A 26523-nucleotide genomic window follows, 5' to 3' on the forward strand; every position below is an offset into this window, starting at 1 on the left:
GGAAATTGTTTCCCTGACGCAGACGCTTTAGAAGAGAGAAAGAATAATGAACACAATTAAGCACAACTTTCTAGACATCGCCTGCTGGTGCTGTTGTCGCAAGGAAGGAAAGAACACAGACAATTGCACTATCATGTAAGTAGAGTGAGTATGCTCTGGTTCCTTGGCATCTCCCTCATCTCCTCATGACAACGGAGGTCTCTCTCCATCTCCTCCACCCCCTGTGGCATTTCGCCTGAACTGGGGAGGGCCCATCGATTCATCTCACTGTTATCACCTACAACATAATGATATAATAATAAAAAATAGTGGCACAAAAACTAAGAGAAAAAAAATTTTTTTTGAATATGCACTTACATGAGATCTGCGTTGGTTCCTGCATATCTCCAGCACATACCCCTCCCTGTCACCCTTCTTCCTCTCCCGGGAAATCATCTAAAACAACGAAGATTATTCTCCTTACTATGTATACCATGATATTTAATGATATATACACAGTAATATTGAGATGAAAAAATTTAATGGATATATATACTAAGACAATACGAAATTCTTAGTGAAATGAAAAGAAGTGCCTTTTTATCGTATTTGATCCTCGAAAGCATCATCAACAACAGCAAAATATTATACAAGAATGACTACATATGCACGACATATACTGCAACACTTCGAAATTCCTAGTAAAACAGTAACACATATCGATTTTGGTCCCTCGAAATCATCTACAACAACCTCAGACTCGTTGGTCACAACATATTATTTATTAGATGAAAAATATATACAGGGTGTCCCATTTATCTTGACCACCCTAAATAACTGTTTGTCCAGATGCAAATTACAAAATGTTTCAGGCAAATGTTCTTTAGCCGTCAGGGGGCATCAATCAGCAGGATTGCCTTCGTTGTAGGTTTGTTTTATACAGTTATATGAACAGCGGTATGCCTTTTTTAAATAGCAACCTGTATTTTTTATTCGGTAATTGATTTCCTTTCCTAAAGACCTATTCAAAAATGTGTCACAGTGTACCATTCAGTGAAACACAACGTTATTAATTACATAACACAACATTGACGTTGACGATCCTAGCGCTTACTGCAGGTACTCGGGGTAATGGAACACATCCACGTGCTGACGTTGACAGAGGACAAATGTAAACATAAGTGGAATGCACACCTGTCATTCCGTCAACCACCGGTAGTTGAAGAGTTGTGTGAGTAGAATGTACACCAACGAACAGAAGGTAGAAATGCTACTCATCTATGGGGAATGTAAGTTAGCAAAACAGTAATTGCAATACTGTTTTCTGATGTACGGGTACATTTAGTACAGTGGTTTAGTCCTTTTAGATGCTGATGTGTACAGCAGGCATACAGTAAAGGCTGTCCTTCCTTCAAACTGCATCGATATAACGTTTCTTTTATTGTTGTTGTTGAAGGTAGGCGAAATGCTACGCAGGCAGCGGAAATGTACAGAGAGCGATATCCTGACATGGACCGCCGGCCGCTGTGGCCGTGCGGTTCTAGGCGTTGCAGTCCGGAACCGCGGGACTGCTACGGTCGCAGGTTCGAATCCTGCCTCGGGCATAGATGTGTGTGATGTCCTTAGGTTAGTTAGGTTTAAGTAGTTCCAAGTTCTAGGGGACTGATGACCTAAGATGTTAAGTCCCCGCCGGCCGAAGTGGCCGTGCGGTTAAAGACGCTGCAGTCTGGAACCGCAAGACCGCTACGGTCGCAGGTTCGAATCCTGCCTCGGGCATGGATGTTTGTGATGTCCTTAGGTTAGTTAGGTTTAACTAGTTCTAAGTTCTAGGGGACTAATGACCTCAGAAGTTGAGTCCCATAGTGCTCAGAGCCATTTGAACCATTTTGTTAAGTCCCATAGTGCTCAGAGCCTGACAAGGACCCACCTTCCCGACGGATGTTTTCTCGTGTTGTTGCGACGCTTCAGGAAGCGGGAAGTTTCAGCCCTCGACAACGTAATCGTTGTAGCACTCGCACAGACGAAGCTGCCGAAGTTACTGTTCTCGCTTCCGTTGCTATGAATCCACTTGTGAGCACACGACAGCTTGAACACGAGATTGTCATTCCCAAAACCAGTGTACATCGTATTCTTACACGTCACCGGTTCCATCCTTGCCATGTACACCTACATCAAGAATTGCATGGGAGCCGGCAGCTGTGGGCGAGCCGTTCTAGGCGCTTCAGTACGGAACAACGCGTCTGCTACGGTCTCATGTTCGAATGGTTCAAATGGCTCTGAGCACTATGGGACTTAACATCTATGGTCATCAGTCCCCTAGAACTTAGAACTACTTAAACCTAACTAATCTAAGGACATCACACAACACCCAGCCATCACGAGGCAGAGAAAATCCCTGACCCCGCCGGGAATCGAACCCGGGAACCCGGGCGTGGGAAGCGAGAACGCTACCGCACGACCACGAGATGCGGGCTCATGTTCGAATCCTGCCTCGGCATGGATGTGTGTGATGTTTGTTGGGGGTTGTTTTGAGGAAGGAGACCAGACAGCGAGGTCATCGGTCTTAATTGTTTAGGGAAGGACGGGGAATGAAGTCGGCCGTGCCCTTTCAAAGGAACTATCCCAGCATTTGCCTGGAGAGATTTAGGGAATTCACGGAAAACCTAAATCCGGATGGCCGGACGCGGGATTGAAGCGTTGTCCTCCCAAATGCGAGTCCAGTGTGTGTGTGATGTCCTTAGGTTAGTTAGGTTTAAGTAGTTCTAAATTCTAGGGGACTGATGACCTCAGATGTTAAGTCCCATAGTACTTAGCGCCATTTGCACCAACTGCATGGGAATGATTTCCAGAATCGTGTACAATTCGGTCAGTAGGCACAGGAGAAAATCCTCGCCAACCTGGACTTCTTCTCCAATGTTCTATTTACCGATGAATGTTCCTTCTCAAACAAAGGACAGGTAAATACAAGGAACATGCATTATTGGTCCAGCAACAACCCACGATGGCTTAGACAGGTGGAACATCAGCGTCAATGGAGAGTTAACGTCTGGTGTGGGATGCTTGGTACTAAAATTATTGGCCCTTATTTCATCAATGGTAGTCTAAACGGCACAGCGTATGCCAACTTCCTCAGACGAATTCCTCGTCCTCTTCTGGACGAAGTGCCGCTAAGAACCAGAATGCTTATGTGGTATCAACACGATGGATGTCCAGCACATAATGACTTGCGTGCACGTTGTGTTCTGAACCGAAGGTATCCTGCCTGATGGATTGGTCGAGGAGGAAAGGTTACTTGGCCTGCTAGGTCTCCTGATTTAAATCCTCTGGACCTTTTTCTTTGGGGATGCATTAAAAACGTTGTCTATCGCGATATTCCAACAACTGCAGAGGACATGCAGGAACGTATCGTGCTTGCTTCTAATTCCCTTCAGTAGGCAACAATGGAAACAGTAAATAATTCTTTCATTCAACGAGTGCACCAGTGTATAGGTGTCCAGGGTCACCACTTTGAGCACCTTTGAATGTTCTGCTCTTGGGGATTGGTACAGGAGAGTCAAAGTCAATTTTGTGTTATGCTTTACTTCGTTTTCATTTGTTCTCTGACAACTCCAGCAAGTGGACGAGTTTGTGATCCCGAGCTGAAAGTCAATGTTGTGTTATGTAATTAATAACGTTGTGTTTCAGTGAATGGTACAATGTGATACATTTTTGAATAGGTCTTTAGGAAAGGGAATGAATTACCGAATAAAAAATACAGGTTGCCATTTAAAAGGTCATACCGTCCACCTGATAGCTAAAGAACATTTGCTTGAAAAATTTTGTAATTTGTCTCTGGACAAACAGTTGTTTAGGGTGGTCAAGATAAATGGGACACCCTGTATACTACTTACGATGATATTGTTGCTGCTGCAGTTCCAGCCACTGCTACTGCAGCTGCAGCTGCTGTCACTGCTGTTGAGCTGCATCCACAGATGTTGCTGCACTGCTGTTACTGTTGCTTCAACTGTTGCCTCTCGTCCTCTTCTAGAACCAGTTGCTGCAGCAGCTGCTGCCACTGTCTCTGTTATTGCGCCACAGCATTCATTTCATACTCGATTTGGTGTTGGTGGATATGCACTGAAACAATAAGAAGAAATGTTATGAATACTATGAAATTCTTAGTTGAAGAGAAAAGCTACAGTCACCGATTTGAATCTGTACTTACTGGGTAATGCCTCATACTGTTCTAACGGTCTCTGTCGTTCGCCGCCACTGGCATTACCGATGGTGCTTGATGCCTCTGAACGCGTCATGTTAGATGAACCAAACTAACGATTAATGCACACAAACGAGAACAAGACAATCGACCTCCCACTACGGTGGTTGACGACCGAATGAGGGCGACGGCAAAAGGATGGGGCCCCTCCACGCCCACACCAACGTGGTGACCAAACCCAAAAATTCTACTGTCACCTCCGTATAACATGTTAGTTTTTGAATCAGGAGTCACAGGATGCCGGCTGTGATGTTATCCATGCGTCTGGGTGAGATTACTCATTTACATGGTCCATCAGGAGATAGAAAGTGGACGAAAGCGATCGAAGGGTAGCGGTTGTAAGAGCAGAGGAAGAAAGTGCCAAGGCAAGCACCAAGGAAAAGAAACCTCTGCAACAGTAGGACGGGTAGTAAGGGCAGTAGCGGCTTGCTAGCTGCGACAGTGCATCCAAGGTGAGGTTATGTTAGTGTGAGGTATCGTGCATCGTTACCTATGTCGCTGCGTGTTCGTTATAGCTGGGTCAGTCCGGGTGCTGCAGCTGGGCTCCTGTGGATTCACCTGAGCCCGCTGCAGTGGCTTCGTCCCTGTAACAAAGGCATTCAGTGTGGCAACGCATGCCCTCTACTGTGCCGTGTCGTCAGTGGCTTGGCACAGCTTCATCGGGCTGGTGCTCCGCCGCCGTTCGGCGTCCTCCGCTACTGCATGGCGCAGTTCGGCCGCATCTGAGCCTCGAGCAGCTGTTTGCTCGGTGAGCTGCGCCGCATCAGCGTCGGAGAAATGCAAGCCGTTCGCTCGCGCTTGCGCGTTGATGGCTGACTTTTTGGCTTCTCAGTCCCTTGCGGGGGCCGCCCCCACGGCGGTCGACGTGCCGCCGATTCCGCTGGGGCGGCGGTTGTCTTCTTTGCACCTTTCACCTGCGGTGCTGCTGGGGCGGCCGCTGGGGCAGGCACGCGGACGTCCTTCTGCGAGGTCGCAGGAGTGTTCGCAGGGATTCGAACCCCTTCTGCTGCAAGGAGGCCTCGGGCGAAGACTGCACGCAGTTGCCTCGAGGCCTCTTCCTTATCTGCAACCACCGCGGCTACGAAGGCAGCCTCTCTGCCGCCATAACGGCTTTGAGAGCTGCAGTGGCCTCTCTCACGGCGGTGCCGAGTTCGAGGCCACAGTTCTTCTCGGGGGCGCGAGCTGCATCCCGACTGCCCGCCTCCGGGCGGTCGTCCCCGCTCCTGACAGGTGGAGCTGCTTCTGCGCTGTCCCTCAGCTGGGCCGGGCTGGTCTGCGCCCTACGTCGTTTCCGACGTCGTCTTCTTCCGCTGCGTCGCTGCGGCCGCGGCCGCCTCGCCGTCTTCGGCTTGAGAAAGCCGGGCAGCAGCGCCAACTGGCGACGTGCGAACCGCCACACCGGACGCGAGGCGGCAGAACGTTACTGCCGTGTCGCAGGCGCGGCTGTCGTGCTCGCCGGAGCACTTGACGCACCGCGCCGCGTTGCGGCAATACTTCGCGACATGGCCCTCGCCCTGGCACCTGAAGCACTGGGGCTGGGGGTCCGTGGTGGTCGGGAGAGCTTCTGTCGTAACCGGGAAGCCCAGCAACTTCCGCAAGTCGAAGATGTCGCTCTCGCCGTCGGCCGTTTGCACGGTCACGGCATGGAGCAGCGCCCTCTCCTTGTTGGTCCGGTTACCAAACCTGGCTCACAGCAGCCCCTCCTGGACCGCTGCTTCGTCACAGCACTAAGGTAACCCCATTAGGAGTGCCATGGTCGTCTTCTTCCTTCCAGCGGAAGGTGCCTTCTCACGCGCTGGCGGCGCGTCGACAATGTGGTCGGCCACTGCCATCTTGATCGCCCTGTGGTCAGCCACGTTTGCAGCCCGAACGCAGATCAGCGAGTCTGTGTCGACAGACTCATAGACCACCTCGTTCTTGACGCAATTCGTCATTATGTCGAACAGCGCTGTCCACCCGCCTTTGCACTTGACGTACAAAGGGGGACAGGCTGCGACTCGTCTTCTCGGGCCTTGCTCGGTTGGCAGACTCGGTGAGTTGCGCAACCGAAGGACCCTTCGTAGCAGCAGGTTTCCTCTGCGCGTACTTCCTTCCCGTGCTGTGGGGAGCAGAACACGCCAATCTGCAGGCGTTGTGAAAGCAACACACGACAATTTGCTTCCCACGGCGCCCTAGCACAGAACTTCTTCATGAGCTCGCAACGGCCGAGCCGAGTAAACGTAGCCAGCAGCGGCAGCGATGTGCACACCTCGCTAGCTCAGGTCGCTCTGACGAAGGCGACGGCGGGTGGAGTGGCCTTTATATATCCTCTGCTCCCTCCACCCACCACTTGCCCAGCGAGCCAATAGGAATGCAGAATTCTATCCCACTTGCAGATGAATGCTGGGCAAGTCTGTGGCCATCTTAGCATACTGGACAAATATGGTTCAAATGGCTCTGAGCACTATGGGACTTAACATCTTAGGTCATCAGTCCCCTAGAATTTAGAACTAGTTAAACCTAACTAACCTAAGGACATCACACACATCCATGCCCGAGGCAGGATTCGAACCTGCGACCGTAGCAGTCGCGCGGTTCCGGACTGCGCGCCTAGAACCACGAGACCACCGCGGCCGGCCATACTGGACAAGTCTGTGCCGGTCTGCGAGCACTGCTTGCGTCCTGCTGGTTGTGGGATGTTTGCTATTTGACAAAATCGAACTCAAGATTAGACACAGGTAAGGCTCGCCCCCATATCGCAATAACTCTACGTTCAGCTTTCTATGCATGTAGGGTTGCCATTATTTCTGTCTGACAAGCCGGGTCATTTATCTCAAAATGACTAAAAATGGACGTAATTTGGGAAGCAGAATACGGGAGAAAGTGGGCTACTTCTCTTAAGCTTAAAAAAGTGAAAGATTGGAGCAAATGCCTCTTTAAGTAGCGAACAGCTACAGCTATACCGAAAATAACAGAGTTTTGAAAGAGCGCAGTATATTTGTTTGACAGCGTCGGGCTCTCACAGTGTTTTTACAATTTCTGTTGATTTTTTTATGCCCAACGTCCCATTTTATTGCGGCTTTGGGAACATTAAAAAGTTTAGAGCTTAGCTTGAAAGTATAGTTCACTGATTTCAAAGACATGATGATGTTTAACGGTAGGGCAGCACATTGCTAATTTCACTGCTGTTACTAATTGACCCTTTTTGTATGAATTTGAAACAAAGTAACTGTCTATTTCTTTAAGTACTTCCAGATTGCACGTTTGATGTGTGTTTTATGTTAGCTAAATGATCCTTAATATCTGCTCTTCCCCTGTGCGCAGTAATATCACAACACTTAGAAATTACACATTCTGCTTCATAGTCGCACCTCTCTCATTTTATGAAGAACCATTCATCTGAATATTTACCTTGGAATGAACACTTCCTCTTCGGCATTTTTAGTCCACTTGAAGCAATTCAACACCTTAATAACAAATTAGCTGGCCGCGTTGGCTGAGCGGTTCTAGGCGCTTCTGTCCGGAACTGCGCGACTGCTACGGTCGCAGGTTCGAATCCTGCCTCGGGCATGGATGTGTGTGATGTCCTTAGGTTGGTTAGGTTTAAGTAGTTCTAAGTTCTAGGGGACTGATGACCTCAGATGTTAAGTACCATAGTGCTCAGAGCCATTTGAACGACTTGAAATAACAAATTTACCGCGATGCGACTCAGAGAAACAGAGAATCATGGTGCTGCAAACCTTAAACTTAAGTGAGATAAGAGGCATTGATGGTGGTCCATTAATCTGGCATCGTGCATTCGAGTCAAGCAGGGCCCATACTTTGAAATAAGTTCATCCCCTTTTAAACACGTCAGGTAGCAAATAAAATCTCTGCGATATGTATCACATAGTAATGGTACACGTTGTACGGGGAACATGTAGTAATCAAAAGAGTTCACGTTCGACGACTCTCACTCAGTTTCATATAAATATCCGTGGCCACATTATACATATTTCTGGATTTCACCCGCTCAGACACGTTGTAAGCAGTAACAATCTCTTTTTCCAGCGAATCTGTAGTCGTCGCCGGCCGGAGTGGTCGAGCGGTTCTAGGCGCTACAGTCTGAAACCGCGCGACCGCTACGGTCGTTGGTTCGAATCCTGCCTCGGGCATGGATGTGTGTGATGTCCTTAAGTTAGTTAGGTTTAAGTAGTTCTTAGTTCTAGGGGACTAATGACCTTAGATGTTAAGTCCCATAGTGCTCAGAGCCATTTGAATTTATTTATTTTTTTTTGTGGTCCTCAAGGCTAATTATCGTAACATATTGAGGAAGTAAGAGCTCTAGAGTATTTTTTTCTAATGTGTGGGTACAGCTATGTTCTTGGATAAGAAGAGCTGTGCAACCACTAACCCTGCCGGCCGGAGTGGCCGAGTGGTTCTAGACGCTACAGTCTGAAACCGTGAGACCGCTACGGTCGCAGGTTCGAATCCTGCCTCGGGCATAGATGTGTGTGATGTCCTTAGGTTAGTTAGGTTTAAATAGTTCTATGTTCTAGGGGACTGATGACCTCAGACGTTAAGTCCCATAGTGCTCAGAGCCATTTGAACCGCTAACCCTCTTTAATAGCGATAACTGAAGTATGACCATACTTTGCACAATGCACTCACTACCACTCCTCAAATTCACTATTATAATTAACGTTACCTTATTGATAGACATCCTGCACACACTTGAAGTAGAATGACGATGGATTCGTAGTGATTATTGAGTTACATACAGCTGCTGCACCGAAAGGGATAAGCAGAAGTCTACTGTGCTCTTGGAAAAGCATTTTTTGCATCCAAGCCTATAAGAGGTTTCTACATAACATGGTATTCCTTTTTGAAAATTTAGCTCCCACACACACATGTTATAGGATCGAAACACGTATGTATCATTAAGTCGCCGTTTCTCGCACGTGTAACAAACAAAATCTTTGTATGACACTCTAACAGATAACTGCTTACACTCTAACAGATCCGTCTAGTGGTGATCCTCCTCCTGCTCCAAAGTGTTAAACAGGTATGTTGCTTAGCAATAGGAACTTAATATATGCGTAGACTCGATACAGAACAGTTTTCCGGTTTCTCCATCCATTTGCTTGGCCCCTGAAAATTAACTCCAAATGGACGTACCCTAGTTTACATTGCATTCATAATGATTTCTTAATCAGGGGAAATTTGTATGACCTGGGTGGTACGTCTACGGTAGCTATGCAGCCATGCACTGATACAAACCCCGACTTGGCGGTCTGAGTAAGATGCTTCTGTGTGTTGGCTGGATTTACAAGTATCGCAAATACAAAAAGGTTTCGTGGAAGTGGTGAAATCGATAAAATAAAAAAAGACGCTAGGACTTTGTTAAATTGTAATTACATCCTTTTTTCATCAACAAATATGTGATGACAAGAGGCTTTGCTATTGGGCAGTGCGAAAACGACACACAGCTGGTGCGAGTGTACCCGTATCATAATGTTTTTTATACACCTATAAATCATAGAAGTGTTATGCTACTTGAACGTAGACACACTGTGGTTTAGGTTCCGACCTATCACCAGACGTTTGTGGGAAATAATCAGACTACTATTCATGTAAAAATAGTTATGTATGTCTAGTCGTAAGGGGAGGATAGATTCGACGTGGAGAATTGTGATTTCAACTCATTGAGAAGTATATCCAAACGTAAGGGGTAATAGGTTCATTTAATAATCAGCTGCACAAAATAGCAATGCAAGGGTTAAACAGGATTTGCTGTAGTGTACAAACAGTACGGGCAATACGGTTGTAGCAAAATGGACACACACAACGTCTTCTCATCGGCTCCCCTAAGCAGACCATTACATTTTCTTTCTTGCACTATCGACTGCGATGTTGACTACAGTTCACCAACCCATATCGGTGATGTCTTTCCAACCATTTCGTCCGCGAGAGTGCTGTTGATTAACACATAGTGCCGGACGCCTGTGCTTTTCAACACTTTCAGAGAGTCTTGGCAGGATGCAGCACCTTCCGGAATCGGTGACTGGAAGACTTTAACGTCAGATAATTTCATAGAACTGAGTAGATTCGAGACACCTAGCCGGTGTGAATGTGAGCAACTATAATTTTTTCAGGTGCTGTACACATACGAGGGCTATTCAGAAAGTAGAGACCGTTTCCGTCTGACGCCGCTAGGCGCGCGCTGATCGCGTATATTTTGGTATGTGCGTGCTCGGCAGCTCAGTCGGCATCCATCCGTGACAGCGGTAACGTCTCTGCGCATCTGGTTTTTTCGATATGCGAATTTGAAATGTGCTCTGCAATCGAAAATCCCGCCAGTTGTGAGATGCGGCCTGTGATACGGTTTTTGTTGGCAAAAAACCTAAAACCTATAGAAATTTATCGTGAACTGTGCGAAGTGTACGGAAACAACGTAATGAGTGAATGTTCCGTCCGGAAATGGCGCATTCGGTTTAAAAATGGCCGAACCGACGTTCATTATGAAGAGAAGAGTGGTCGCCCGAGCATTGTGACTGACGATCTTGTCACTAAAGTTGATGAAACGATTCATGAAAACCGTCGCTTCACAATAACGGAGCTTTCGCTTTCTTTTCCACAAGTTTCACGGACTTTGTTGTTTGAAATTGTCACTCAAAAGCTGGCTACCACAGATTTTGTGCACTATGGGTGCCCAAAATGTTACAGAGCACCATAAAGAACAGCAAATGGGGGCAACGTTGACATTTCTGGTGACCTACCACAAACATGGTGATTCACGAATTCTGCCTCTGGCATGGATGTGTGTGATGTCCTTAGGTTAGTTAGGTTTAAGAAGTTCTAAGTTCTGGGGGACTGATGACCTTAGAAGTTAAGTCCCATAGTCCTCAGAGCCATTTGAACCTTAGAAGAGCAGTTCAAAACAAACGCCGAGGAAAGCTGACGTCTAAAATTTTGTTTTTGCACGACAGTGCCCGACCTCACACGGCAAACCGCACTAAAGAACTCCTTCTCGCTTCCCGGGTTCGATTCCCGGCGGGGTCAGGGATTTTCTCTGCCTCGTGATGGCTGGGTGTTGTGTGATGTCCTTAGGTTAGTTAGGTTTAAGTAGTTCTAAGTTCTAGGGGACTGATGACCATAGATGTTAAGTCCCATAGTGCTCAGAGCCATTTGAACCAAAGAACTCCTTAATTCATTCAAATGGGAAATCTTCCCTCATCCGCCCTACAGCCCCAATCTGGCACCAAGCGACTTCCACTTGTTTTCCAAGATGAAGAACTGGCATGCAACGCAGCTCTTTGATGACGACGCGTAACTCCAGGCGGGCGTGACTCACTGGCTGAAGTCTCAGGTAGCAGAATTTTAGGACGAAGGTCTTTCAAAGCCTTGCCGCCGCTATGATAAGTGTCTCAACGTGTTTGGTGACTATGTGGAAAAGTAGTATGTCAGTCGCACTTTCAGACGTATATAATGTATTTCTTGTAATTAGGTTTTTAATGCCAAAACGGTCCCTACTTTCTGAATAGACTTCGTATAAACGATAACTGCACTACTTATCGCCGCGCGGGATTAGCCGAGCGGTCTGGGGCACTGCAGTCATGGACTGTGCGGCTGGTGCCGGCGGAGGTTCGAGTCCTCTCTCGGGCATGGGTGTGTGTGTTTGCCCTTAGGATAATTTAGGTTAAGTAGTGTGTAAGCTTAGGGACTGGTGACCTTAGCAGTTAAGTCCCATAAGATTTCACACACATACATACATACATACACCACTTATCTGAAATGTGTATTTGTTTGCAGTGTAAATTTACTGTGGCTTAGACTCCGGGATGTGCAGAGAAAATGACTAGATGTCCTATCATGAGGGAGGTATAGATTCAATTCATCGATAGCCAGAAGGTTATGAGAGAGATTTTACATGGAAAATATTGTGCTCTATAGATATTGAAATATCAACGTGAGATTCGTTCCATAACCACAGCCATCAAGATCAGACATTTCCAGCGCATCACTCGGTGTCAGACTGCAATAGTACTCGTCATATTTAATTGTAGTTACATTGATAAATATGAGCCTGGTTCCCAATATTCTTGCGAGTCTGGAGATGGCCGTAGAAAGCGTAGCAGCAAGCAAGCAGGTCAGGGCAAGAAATAGTATCTCAAAAATGGTTCAAATGGTTCTAAGCACTATGGGACTTATCATCTGAGCTCATCAGTCCCCTAGACTTAGAACTACTTAAACCTAACTAACCTAAGGACATCACATACCTCCTTGCCTGAGGCAGGATTCGAACCTGCGACCGTAGCAGCAACGTGGTTCCGGACTGAAGCGCCTAGAACCGCTCGGCCACAGCGGTCGGCAAACAGTATGTCAGTAGACGCCTTTGTTCCAGGCTGGGGCTTGCCCATCTTTGTAGACCAGTTTGGAGTGTTAGATAAAGCTTCCAGTCTGCCGTGGCTTATGATGATTTGGGTCCTGGTTCCTCCTGGACGGGTGAATACTGAAGTAACACCAAGTTTGCGCCTTCAGGACCGCATGTGTTGCGTATATAGGCTTTGGAAATTTGAGAAGATGGCAAGCGTTTGCGCTGGGAGTATTAAAAGTATTCGGGCTCCTACGACTGAGGTCCGCCTGGGGAGGAGCCTCCACGGCTGGGTTACCTCTCTCTAGCTGACACGCGCTTTGCTGCTGTGGCCATGGGGCACGTTAACAACAGTAATTTTCTCAGGTCTCTGAGCGTTGGCGCTGTACTGCGGCACTGTGCTCTGCATGTGGGCGTCCAGAAGGCGAGTACATAGGATGTGCGAGTGTTTTAGCAACCTCAGACATCTACCCACGAATTGATCATGTTTCTCAATACATCGCAATGGTACTTGTTGTTGTTGCTATCCTATCACACGATAGACCCTTTCCTCCCTCCTTCTCCTTCCTGGTGTAGCTTAGAGAACCAGCAAACTTTGGAATTCTATAGTACTTTTAAAAAAGAAAGACCCGTTACGTTAGCCGAGAGCGTGAAAGCGCTGCTACGTGGACTCGGGTAGGCGCGCCGGCCCCGGATCGAATCCGCCTGGCGGATTAACCACGACGGTCGGTGTGCCGGCCAGCCTGGATGTGGTTTTTAGGCGGTTTTCCACATCCCCCTAGGTGAATACTGGGCTGGTCCCCACGTCGCGCCTCAGTTACATGGCTCACAGACATCTGAACACTTTCGCATTCTTCCATGGATTACAGTAGTCGCAGACAGTTGGGGTCTACTAATTCCGTCCTGGAGGCACGGGGTGGCGGCAGGAAGCGCATCCGGCCACCCCTTAATCTAACATTGCCAAATCCCATTAACCATGCTGACCCTGCGTCTCTGTGGGACAAAGGCACAAGCAAAAGAAAGAAAGAAAGAAAGTACTTTTAAAAAAGAAAATACACTTAGCAGACCTGTAGTGGTCGGGAGCTCTATAACTGTGGCAGTATAAATTCATGTCGAAATTTGAAATTCAAGTATCATTCAATACATCACCCTTTCCAATCGTGATGTCATATAGTAATAGGTTCCGATTATTTAATGAAATTTCTCATCAAGAACACTGTTGTTTATATGCACAAACTACTGTGCAGCGTCGATCTTCTTTTATTTTACGTAGTTTAAACCTGTTTGAAGCAAGTATTTCGAATGCCTGTACTAAAGGTTTAATAAGTATTTCTTGTGGCACATCTTCTGAAGCAACATATGTGACATCTTCAAGATGTGATATTCCACATCAGATTTAATAATTCTTGGAGCAGTTCATGAAGTCTACCACCTGAAAGCGCCCCTAATCATGAGTATGTGACCAGAAATTTAATTATTGATTAACTTCAGTAGTATTACTCGATCGATTCCCCGTCAGATATTTACTTTTGATTGGAAGGCACCTCTGACACGCGCCCGTATCTGACAGGTTGGTTCATGCACACAGACCACTTGAGATGGTGGCGACGGCGATGGCGACAGGAATTTCTCAGGTATCAAATATCGAATGGTTGCTGTCACCTGAATATTTTGTTCCTAGGGATTAGCTCACTGCTACTTGCAACGGCGGCCTGGACACCGGCGGTTCCAGTTTCCCCAGTGCATAATAAGCCCAAGCGCGCTGCTATTCGCACAGGCCTGCACGGTGAGGCAGCCGATAGCCGTCCCAGGCAAGGGGTGCGCGGTCGGGATAGCCGGCGCTGTGAGCCCGGCACATGGCTGCTTCCAACGGGCACAACTCCAGCGCCCGGGGCGAAATATGGAAGTTTTCAGGTGTATTTAAATTGCCTGTGATAGTGTAATACGTGTTTCCGTACGCAATCGGAATGAAATAAGAGACGCAATTGTTTAAATATTACATACACGGTGATCGAAAGCCAGACAAATTCTTTAAATAAACTATATTCAATACACAACATTGTACCCTGTAAATTGTTTAAATAAATAGTATTACATTCACTGCAGTCAGTTTCCTGACAAATTCTTTAGATAAATCATGATACTGTATTCCAAAGACTGCCTTGTTTTCCATAAACTGTATAAATAAACAATATTCCATACACTGCAATCGGTTTCCTGCAAGTCAAATGGTTCAAATGGCTCTGAGCACTATGGGACTTAACTTCTGAGGTCATCAGTCCCCTAGAACTTAGAACTACTCAAACCTAACTAACCTAACAACAGCACACACATCCGTGCCTGAGGCAGGATTCGAACCTGCGACCGTAGCGGTCACGCGGTTCCAGACTGTGACACCGAGAACCGCATGGCCACCACGGCCGGCAATCACCAGTCGACTGAGTCTTTTTCCCACCAATTTCCAGGTGGGGAAGGGGCAGGTTAGGGCTGGGGGGTTTGTTAATTGATCGATTTAAATAGTTAATGAAATTGATATGAAAAGTGTGCTGCTATTGGCAAGGGGATTTCCCAGAGGGGTGGGGGAGGAGGGTAGGAGGAGGGAGAGGGGTGGGGGGATGTGACACGGAAAATCACTTAATCGAACAATAGGTTAATGGCCTGTCAATCAAAAGAGAACAATAGGTTTGCCTCTGAATGTAGCTGCCCCTGATGTAGGCAGCCCACACTAAAAAATTGTTCTGATGCTGTCTTCGTCCCACTACTACTGACTGGGATGCCTTTTCATTTCATAGCAGAAACCCTCGGTTGTCATCTCCAGTATCCTTACAGCACGAGGATACACCCACGAAATTCTGCACGCCGTTTTGTTGCCCTTCGTGGCAAACCATCCTGGGCTTAACTTTCAGCAAGATAACGCCCGTCCACACACGACCAGTTTCTATTGCTTGAATCTGTGCTTGCCAAAACCTACCTTTGCAGCAAGATGAGCGGATCTCTGTCCAAATGAGAACGTTTGGAGATTACAGGCGTGGCTCACCAACCAGCTCCAGATTTTGACAATGTAATACGCCAGTTAGACATAATTTGGCACGATATCCCTCAGGATCACATACAACGACTCTATCAATCAATGCCAAGTACAATAACTGCTCGCATAAGGACCAGAGGTAGACTAATGCGTTTTTGACATGCTAGAGTGTATTTATCTGCATTATCCCTTAAGCCTTAACGATGGGTTGAATTCCAAAATGGTGTCCAATACCGTATAGTGCCTCTGATACTTCACTGCACATAGCCACAAAATTATGCCTCGGCATCATTTGACCAAGCTGGCTTTCTTAATTTTCTTATCTCATTGTGACCGCACCAACCGCCGTCCTACTGTGTAATGCGCAGTTGTCTGGCACAGATGAAAAAAGCGAACGTTGTTTATCGCGTTACTATGGTAATAGCATACTTAGTTTTCATTTTAATAACTTTACGTTTTTCGGTTTATTGCTATTTTTAGAACTTTTCCTCGAGATTCTGAGACCATTGTATTTAGAACAAAACAAAAATATCTGCAAGATTTAAACAGTACATTAATTAGTTTTTTAAGTGAAATATGTCTTTCGCTTATTTTTATAACTTACCGGCGTTTTACAGATCTACAGCATAAAATACCCAATTTGTTTTGTGCCTTCAGGAAAGCAAATGTTTGCAAATCTTTGATTGGCAAGTGTACACATGATAATAATAAGTCGTTTTTACATTAGCATGTATACTAATGAGATTCAGTCTTGTTCTCATTCGTCACTTTCTATTTTTTTTTCAGTTGAACACTTGCTGAGTACAACGCATTTCTTGTGACAATGGATTCCCTGGCACTGCACGAAGTGCGATAAGTTTGACTTACACTTAGCTCCGAGATAGCGCTTGTTATCAATTATCCTCTCATTCTGTCGTCCTTATCTTGCGATTTATAAAGTGGTAATACCGGAGAAGATTAAGTAATCAGGTCCACTTTAATCATCTACAGCTGTACGCTGCAAACTACTGTGCACTGTATGGCAGGACGCACTTCACTCCCGTTAATGTACGTTTAGAGCGCGGGAAGAATTACTACACTGGTGTGCATAACTTTAGGGGAAAGTAATTTTCGGATGATGTGTCACTGTCAATTAACATAGCTCGATGAAACTTGGACCGTATACGAGGTGTGTTCTAAAAAAAAAACGCACTTTTGAAACAGCGCCCCTAATGGCAGAAGGAGCGCGCAGTGGCTGCGGTTTAGACAACAAACTGCCGTTAAGGGCCCCGTAAACGATCAATCGTGTTCGACAAAATCGCTCTTAACTAAGCACGGATTTGCCAGACAAGCCCGTTCACGTTCAAATAATGTTTGTCATTTTAACTCCACTCTGAAGCAGACGCTGTTCGTTCAAAAATGGTTCAAATGGCTCTGAGCACCATGGGACTTAACAGCTGAGGTCATCAGTCTCCAAGAACTTAGAACTTCAAAAATGGTTCGATTGGCTCTGAGCACTATGGAACTTAACTTCTGAGGTCATCAGTCCCCTGGAACTTAGAACTACTTACACCTAACCAACCTAAGGACATCACACACATCCATGCCCGAGGCAGGATTCGAACCAGCGACCGTAGCGGTCGTGCGGTTCCAGACTGAAGCGCCTAGAATTGCTCGGCCACATAGGCTGGCAGACGCTGTTCGTGTTCATGAATATATGACAATAGTGAGAACGGCCACAAATGCAGAAAACCTAGTTCTGGCATTAACTTTGGCACTATGTTTAAAGAAGGAGAAGAAAACAAGACTCTGGTCCAGCGAATGGCTTAAATGAGATATTTACCCACGAAAATCTGTCTACGGAAATATTACTCCCAGATTACATCGACATTCTTCGGATGGACAATGGAACTTTTAGTAACTTGCTAAGGACCTCCTAAAAGAGCAAACTTGTCTGTCAACTTTGTTCTTATCTAGCCACTGATGCTTCAAAACAAGCCTGTACACGTACCAAGAAAACTTATAAATTTAACCTTACTTTTGAAGCAGACACTTTTCGTGTATGCTGTATTTTGGCGCTAATGGGAATGGCTACAAATGCACATAAAGCATTTCTATTAGCATGCAGAGCTGCATCAATCCAGTCTTCGGACCGACAGCCACAACAACACTGTGTTTAAGGAAGAAGCAAGGGAATGGTTTATAATGATAGAGAAATATACAGCTGAAAACCTGTTAAAGGAAATGTTACGCTCAGAACCTGATGATTACATCAACTTTCTGCTGATGGACGGTGGTGCTTTTAATAGCTTGTTTAGCGTTACTTTCCCCTCACATTGAAAAAGAAGACACAAGTATGCGAAAATTTATTCTCTTCTACTTGGTCCTCTAATAACAGTTCATTAAAATACAACTTGGGAACATACAGCCCACATCGTATCTGTGGAAGAATCGGAGAACTTCGATTTCTTTTATTTCATTCCACTTCCGCCTGTATGTTGCTGTATGCATAGAATATTTATTTTGTTCATAACTTCTTCGTCCTAATACAAACCGAGCGAGGTGGCGCAGTGGTTAGCACACTGCACTCGCATTCGGGAGGACGACGGTTCAATCCCGCGTCCGGCCATCCTGATTTAGGTTTTCCGTGATTTCCCTAAATCGCTCCAGGCAAATGCCGGGATGGTCCCTTTGAAAGCGCACGACCGACTTCCTTCCCCATCCTTCCCTAATCCGATGAGACCGATGACCTCGAAGTCTGGTCTCTTCCCCCAAACAACCCAACCCAACACTAATATAAAAAAAACTAATCTCCCTCCGAACAGGCCACGAAGGCCCAATGATACCGACCGGCCGCCACGTCATCCTCAGCCCACAGCCGTCACTCGATGCGGATATGGAGCGCATGTGGTCAGCACACCGCTTTCCCGGCCGTATGTCAGTTTACGAGACCGTTCATGCTAATATATGGCTGGGAAAGATGCAATACCTTTACCATTTTGGCAATTGTCAGTCCTATTTTGTTTTTATGCTTGATCATAATTTCCATAGTTGTGGAAACTCAGGATACAGTGAGATAAATGGTAATAAAACAATTTTTCGCAAAATATATGCTTTGGAACACCGACACAGACAACTTCCACATCTTGTCAAACTTTCCGTCAGTCAAAATTTCTCACAGATTCGTCAAACACGATCTGTGCTTGACAAACATGTCAAACAGCACCGTACACGGTCAAATGTTTGGCAGGCGCCGCGCTGGGTAGCCGCGCGGTCTCAGGCGACTTGTCACGGTCCGCGCGACTCCCCACGTTGGAGGTTCGAGTCCTCCGTCGTGCATGGGTGTGTCAGTTGTCCTTCGCGTACGTTAGTTTAAGTTAGATTAAGTAGTGCGTAAGCTTAGGGACCGATGACCTCAGCAGTTTGGTCCCATAAGACCTTACCACAAATTACCAAAATTACTTGGTAAGCATAGTTAAGTTTGACAAAATGTTTGCTCGTTTACGAGGGCCTTTAGCATCGCTTCGCTGTGACCATTAAGGTCGATTTCCATTACAACGCGGCACGCGGCAACGCCAGCGGTAAACGTCCCTTCGGTGACGCGGCTGTTCACGGAATTGGCGTTCTACATCTACATCTACATGGTTACTCTGCAATTCACACTTAAGTGCCTGGCAGAGGATTCATCGAACAATTTTCGCACTACTTCTCTACCATTCCACTCTCGAATGGCGCGTGGGAAAAAGGAACAACTAAATCTTTCCGTTCGAGCTCTGATTTCTCTTATTTTATTATGAGGATCATTTCTCTCTACGTAGGTGGGTGCCAACAAAATATTTTCGCATTCGGAAGAGAAAGTCAGTGATTGAAATTTCGTAAATAGATCTCGCCGCAGAGAAAACCGCCTTTGTTTCAGTGACTGCGACCCCAACTCGCGTATCATATCAGTGACACCCTCACCCCTATTGCGAGATAACACGAAACGAGCTGCCCTTCTTTGCACTTTTTCGATGTCCTCCGTCATTCCTATCTGGTAAAAATCCCATACCGCGCAGCAGTATTCCAGCAGAGGACGCACAAGTTAATGTAGACTGTCTCTTTAATGGGTTTGTCGCATTGTCTACGTGTTCTGCCAACAAAGCGCAGTCTTTGTTTCGCCTTCCCCACAGTATTATCTATGCGGTCTTTCCAATTTAAGTTGTTCGTAATTGTAATTCCTAGGTATTTAGTCGAATTGACAGCCCTTAGATTTGTGCGATTTATCGTCTACCCAAAATTTATCGGATTTCTTTTAGTACCCATGTGGATGACCTCGCACTTTTATTTGTTTAGTGCCAATTGCCACTTTTCGCACCATACAGAAATTCTCTCTAGATCATTTTGTAGTTGGAATTGATCGTCTGGTGATTTTACTAGACGGTAAATTACAGCGTCATCTGCAAACAATCTAAGGGGGCTGCTCAGATTATCACCTAGATCATTTATGTAAATCGGGAACATCAGAGGGCCTATGACACTTGTGGTGTCACCGCTAGACACCACACTTGCTAGGTGGTAACTTAAATCGGCCGCGGTCCTGTAGTACATGTCGGACCCGCGTGTCGCCACTGTGTAATCGCAAACCTAGCGCCACCACATGGCAGGTCACAAGACACGGACTAGACCTCGCCCCCAGTTGTACGGACGACATTGCTTGCGACTAGACCTACCAAGTCTTCCTCTCATTTGCCGAGAGACAGATAGAATAGCCTTCAGCTTAGTCCATAGCTACGACCTAGCAAGGCGCCATTTGTATCAGTGCTTATAGCTTACTAATATTCAAGAGAGATGTATTCCAACAAGAGAATTAAAGTTAAGTATTATAAAACTACGTACTTTTCTTTAGTGCATTAATAAGTCTCCTGTTCCAGTACTTCACGCCCGTCTGCGTTAGTTTAGCGTGCACCTAGCTACCTCATTGTGTCTATGCTGTATGAACTAGACACAACATTATTTGGCGACGAGTAAAAGAGTTTGTATTAATTCGTTTGTGTCATGGCTTCGCCACAATCTCCAGATGTACTGTCCGAATTTTTTCGCTTGCAGAATCAGCAGACGCAGGCGTTACTGGAAGCCCTAGGACAGCTCGTCCAGGGTCAACGTGCGCTGCAAACCGATGCGGCAGCCGCCGCTTCTTCGCTACCGCTGCCACAAAACGCTGTTGCACCTCCGTTTCGTAGTTTTGATGCAGCTCAAGAGTCGTGGACTGAATGGTCCCGACAATTTGCCTTCCATCTAGCAGCCTACAGAATTCAAGGTAATGAGCGGCAGCCGTTTTTGCTTTCTTGTGTCGGTGTGTCTACCTACCGTGTGATAGTGAAATTGTTTCCCCGACGCGACGTAGCAACTCTGTCCTACGAAGAAATTTTGTCTGCTTTAGATGCCTATTACAAAGAAACAGTAAATGTAGTTGCAAAACGGTATACGTTCTTTTGTACAAAACGTACGGCCGGTCAGACTAATAGGGAGTGGGTTGCAACTTTGCAAGGACTTACTAGGGAGTGTGCCTTTGAATGTGACTGTGAACTTCCTTATTCAGACACTATGGTGCGTGATGCAATAGCACAGAACGTTTCTGATGTTCGCATAAGGGAACAGATTTTGAAACTAGTAAATCCCTCCCTTCAACAATTGATAGACATATTGGATAGGCAAGACACACTTGACTTTGCTCAGGCATCTTTTGAAACTTCGCCAGCAGTGTGTCACATTAACCGGCCCGCCGGGCCCGCTGCACGGGACGCTAAGCGGCCCTCGTGCCCGTCGCAGCAGCGGCAGCCTACCTTGCAAACACGTGCGCCGCGTAAGCAAGCAACTGCAGTGAAATCATGCCCGCGGTGTGCAACTAGACATTCGCGTGAAAATTGCCCGTCACGCCAAGCTATTTGCTTTTACTGTCAGAAGAAAGGACATGTTCAAAGTGTTTGCCAGAAAAAGTTAAGATCAGACAATCACAATAATTCCAGGCCGTTTGCTTCGCGCCGGAATCGAACCCAGGACAATCAGGCTCGTGGACCTTCGCCCATGGACATTCATGTAGTTCATTCCGACCCGTCCAGTGACACTTTAGCTAACAGTGACTGTGGTCGTCCCACAAACACAGTGCGTCGACGTCGCAGGAAATCCCGTAAAGTCGCAAGTGCTTCTGTACCTGTATCAGTTCAAATTGCACGTGACAGTCGCTCTTGTCGTCAGCAGGACAATAAACTTTTTGTGGACTTAGACTTTGAAGGCAAAGTGATACCATTCCAGCTCGATACCGGAGCTGCAGTTTCATTGCTCAATCACGACACGTACATACAACTGGGCCAACCGCCATTGCGTGCCGCAAAGGTTAAGTTAACTAGTTACTCAGGACAGCATATACCTGTGTTAGGACAGTGCAGCCTTCTTGCCACATACAAAGGACAAACGAAACTTGTGTCATTTTACGTTCTTCGTTCTTCTGGTGCAGTGAACTTGTTTGGGTTAGATTTGTTTCAATTGTTTAATTTGTCTATAGTAAATCAGGTCCTATCAGTGAATCCGACTGTGCCTTCCGCCAGTGTTTCTAGTCTTTGTGAAGAATTTGCAGACATTTTTGCACCGGGCCTGGGTTGCGCTAAGAACTATGAAGCGCATTTGGAACTGAAAGACAACGCGCAACCGAAATTTTTCAGAGCGCGCAATGTTCCCCACGCATTGCGTGATGAGGTCGCAAGAACATTGCACGATTTAGAATCTCAAGGTGTAATTGAACGTGTGCAGGCTTCTCTCTGGGCCTCACCCTTAGTAATTTTGCCAAAACCTTCCGGAAAATTGAGACTTTGTGTGGACTTCAAGGCGACTGTGAATCCACAACTTGTGACTGCTACTTTTCCTTTGCCCCGCCCGGAAGATCTTTTTGACAAACTGTGCCCGGGAAAATATTTTTCAAAATTGGACCTCGCAGATGCGTACTTGCAAATACCTGTGGATGAAGAATCCCAGCGCGTCTTGGTGGTAAACACGCATCTTGGCTTGTATCGCTTCAAAAGACTGCCATTCGGGTGTGCATCCGCCCCTGCTTTGTTTCAGCAATATTTACAAACTGTGTGTGCGTCGGTCCCTACTGCTGCGAACTATCTGGACGATATTGTGATCTCAGGAAAGACAGAAGCCGAACATTTGCAAAATCTCCGAACATTATTTCAGGTCTTGCGTCAAAATGGTCTTCGCTTGAGGAAGGACAAATGTGTGTTTTTTGCTCGGGACTTACCCTACCTGGGGCATGTCATAAATGCCCAAGGTATACATCCGAGTCCAGAGCACCTCCGTGCCATACAGGACTTACCTGCTCCACAAGATTTGAAACAGCTACAGAGTGTGCTGGGTAAAATTAATTATTATGCAAAGTTTGTGCGCAATGCTTCTTCCATTTCAGCTCCGCTTCATCGCTTACGCCGTAAAGGTGTTCCGTTCGTCTGGACGACGGAATGCGAACGCGCCTTTCGCCAGTTGAAATCGGCGTTACTTTCAAATACTTGCCTTACGCCATTCGATCCCCGAAAACCCCTTTTGTTGATGGTAGATGCATCGGATTTCGGGATCGGTGCTGTGCTTGCGCACAAAGATGGCTCGCATGATCGCCCTATTGCCTTTGCGTCAAAATTGCTCTCATCTGCGCAAAGAAATTATTCACAAATAGAGAAGGAAGCGTTAGCTCTTGTGTTTGGTGTTACCAAGTTCCATGACTTCTTGTATGGTCGTCACTTTACCATCATCACGGACCACAAACCTTTGACATCGCTTTTTCATCCGAACAAGCCTGTACCTCCACGTACAGCGCAGAAATTCATTCGCTGGTCACTTTTTCTCTCGCAGTACCGCTACGATATCTTGTATCGGTCCACTGCTAAGCACGGCAACGCTGATGCGTTGTCCCGTTTGCCTGTTGCTGAGGATAACGCATTCGATTCTTCCGAACTTGCTTGCATGTTCATTGATTCGGAAGCCGATGACGTGGTCGCATCGTTTCCGATTGATTTTCGTCGTGTAGCTACAGCCACAGCTGCTGATCCTGTCCTTGCTACTGTTTTGCGTTTTGTTGCTACGCAATGGCCCTTGTCAAAGTCACGGATCGAAGATCCTTTGGTTCGCCGTTTTTTTGCTCACAAGGAGAGACTTTTTGTACGACGTGGTGTTTTGTTGTTGCGTTCTGATAATGATCAATCCCGAGTCGTAGTCCCACGTTCGTTACAGTCCTCTGTCTTAAAGCTTCTTCACCAAGGACATTGGGGTATAGTGCGTACGAAACAACTTGCTCGTCAGCACTGTACTTGGTTCGGCATCGATGCTGCGATTACGAATATGTGCTCTTCTTGCGTGGCGTGTGCCGAACAACAATCCGCACCGCCGCGGAAATTCTTTGCATGGCCGAAAGCCACTTCCCCTTGGCAACGCTTGCACATCGATTTTGCTGGTCCATTCTGGAATGCTCGATGGTTGGTTGTGGTCGATGCTTTCAGTACTTTTCCTTTTGTTGTCCGGATGTCTTCCACGACGTCTTCTGCCACAATCCAAGCCTTGTCTGCTATCTTTTGCATTGAAGGTCTTCCGCAGACTATTGTTTCCGACAATGGCCCACAATTCATGTCCGCAGAATTTCAGTCATTCTGCAAGGCCAATGGTATTCAACATCTGACGTCCGCGCCGTTTTCGCCTCAGTCAAACGGTGCCGCTGAACGATTGGTCCGGACTTTCAAGTCACAGATGTTGAAATTGAAAGCATCGCATTCGCGGGAGGACGCTTTGTTACTCTTTTTGTCATCGTATCGCTCTCAGCCCCGCGATGGTCGCTCGCCGGCTGAATTGCTCCATGGTCGTTCTCATCGCACCTTGATGTCTTTGCTGCATCCGCCGCATCAGGTTCCTGTGCAGCGGCAGACTCCTGCTTTTGCTCCTGCCGACGTTGTCTATTATCGCAACTATCGCGGTTCACAGCGTTGGCTCGCAGGGCGCATTCTTCGCTGCCTCGGCCGCGCGATGTATTTGGTATTGGGGGCCTCTGGTGAGGTGCGTCGGCATCTCAATCAGCTGCGCCTCTGTCGTCGCCTGGGTTCTGCCGCTCCCCGTCTGCTTTCAGCGACGGAGCCGTCAGGTCAGCGCCCTGGGGACCCATCTACTGGCTTGCCTCATCCCCAGGTGTTACCGACGCTGCCTTCCATTTTGCCCCATGGCGTCGCGCAGCCGCCGCCGCAGCCGCCGCAGCCGCCGCCGGCGCCGCCCGCAGTGGACGCTTCGCTGCAGCCGCCACGCGCCTCCCTGGGTAACACGCCGCCGATCGCTTCCCGTGACCAGCTGTCCTCCGCCATGGACCTCTTGCCCGCTCCGGACCAGATGTCGTCATCGCGCGTCGGATTCCCAGACGCAATGGAGGTCGACCCTTCGGCCCCTCCTGTCTCATTACGTGCGCATACACCGCATGTTGACGTGCACCCTGGACTAGGTTTTCAGGCGTTTCCTAGCTCCCCTCGGACCGAATGGCCGGGTGCGGGTGGCACGGCCTCGCCTGTTGTTAGGCTCCCCACCTCATCGCATACGTTAACATGGGGTCCTCCCCACGGCGGGCGGAAGCCTTATCTCACGACCGTTCGCCGATTTGCGGGGGAGGAATGTGGTGTCACCGCTAGACACCACACTTGCTAGGTGGTAACTTAAATCGGCCGCGGTCCTGTAGTACATGTCGGACCCGCGTGTCGCCACTGTGTAATCGCAAACCTAGCGCCACCACATGGCAGGTCACAAGACACGGACTAGACCTCGCCCCCAGTTGTACGGACGACATTGCTTGCGACTAGACCTACCAAGTCTTCCTCTCATTTGCCGAGAGACAGATAGAATAGCCTTCAGCTTAGTCCATAGCTACGACCTAGCAAGGCGCCATTTGTATCAGTGCTTATAGCTTACTAATATTCAAGAGAGATGTATTCCAACAAGAGAATTAAAGTTAAGTATTATAAAACTACGTACTTTTCTTTAGTGCATTAATAAGTCTCCTGTTCCAGTACTTCACGCCCGTCTGCGTTAGTTTAGCGTGCACCTAGCTACCTCATTGTGTCTATGCTGTATGAACTAGACACAACAACACTACCTTGCGGAACGCCAGATATCACTTCTGTTCTACTCGATGATTTACCGTCTATCACTACGAACTGTGACCTCTCTGAGAGAAAATCAGGAATTCAGTCATACAACTGAGACGATACTCCATATGCACGCAGTTTGATTAATAGTCGCAGACGCTTGCGGTAGCCAATAACGCACCGACTCTGAGGTATGGGGCGGGACCCACTAAAAGCGCGGTGCATTTGGTTAACTATATCGTGAACCCACACAAAAGAAAGGCGAAGTTGGGTGAAGACATACCAATTTTTTTTATTTTCTTAATGATGTATTCTTTCACACGTTTTATTACTCGTGTTTTCTTTGTTTCAGATTTGATGAATTACTTTTCATAAATGTTCCCTGTCTGATTATATAGTCGACAACATTAAGATAACCGACCACCCCTGAACAAATACTTACTGTGATTCTCACATGCTTTGCTTTGCTAGATCTGAAAATCTTCTCACAAAGTTCTGTACTTGTGCCGTTGAGGTCTTTTGGATCACCAGCTGAACAAATTTCTTGTCTTCAGGTATGTCACTCAAAACTGTTTTCTCACACTCGCTAGCTCAGCAGCCGTGTGGCGTCTCAGTCGTCACTGCAACGTCCACATGGGCTGCACACTCCTGTTAGCGTATTCCAGGCAGGCCGTGAACTGCGCGTGCCTTACTGCCATGGGCAGCCTGGGGTGCAATCGCATCTGTGTATTCTTACACAATAAATATTTGGTTCTTTAATACCGTTGTACCAACACACAGTGGGCGTCAGATAGGCACCCGTTTACCA

The sequence above is a fragment of the Schistocerca nitens genome, chromosome 3, assembly GCF_023898315.1.
Source record: "Schistocerca nitens isolate TAMUIC-IGC-003100 chromosome 3, iqSchNite1.1, whole genome shotgun sequence".
Classification (NCBI taxonomy): domain Eukaryota; kingdom Metazoa; phylum Arthropoda; class Insecta; order Orthoptera; family Acrididae; genus Schistocerca; species Schistocerca nitens.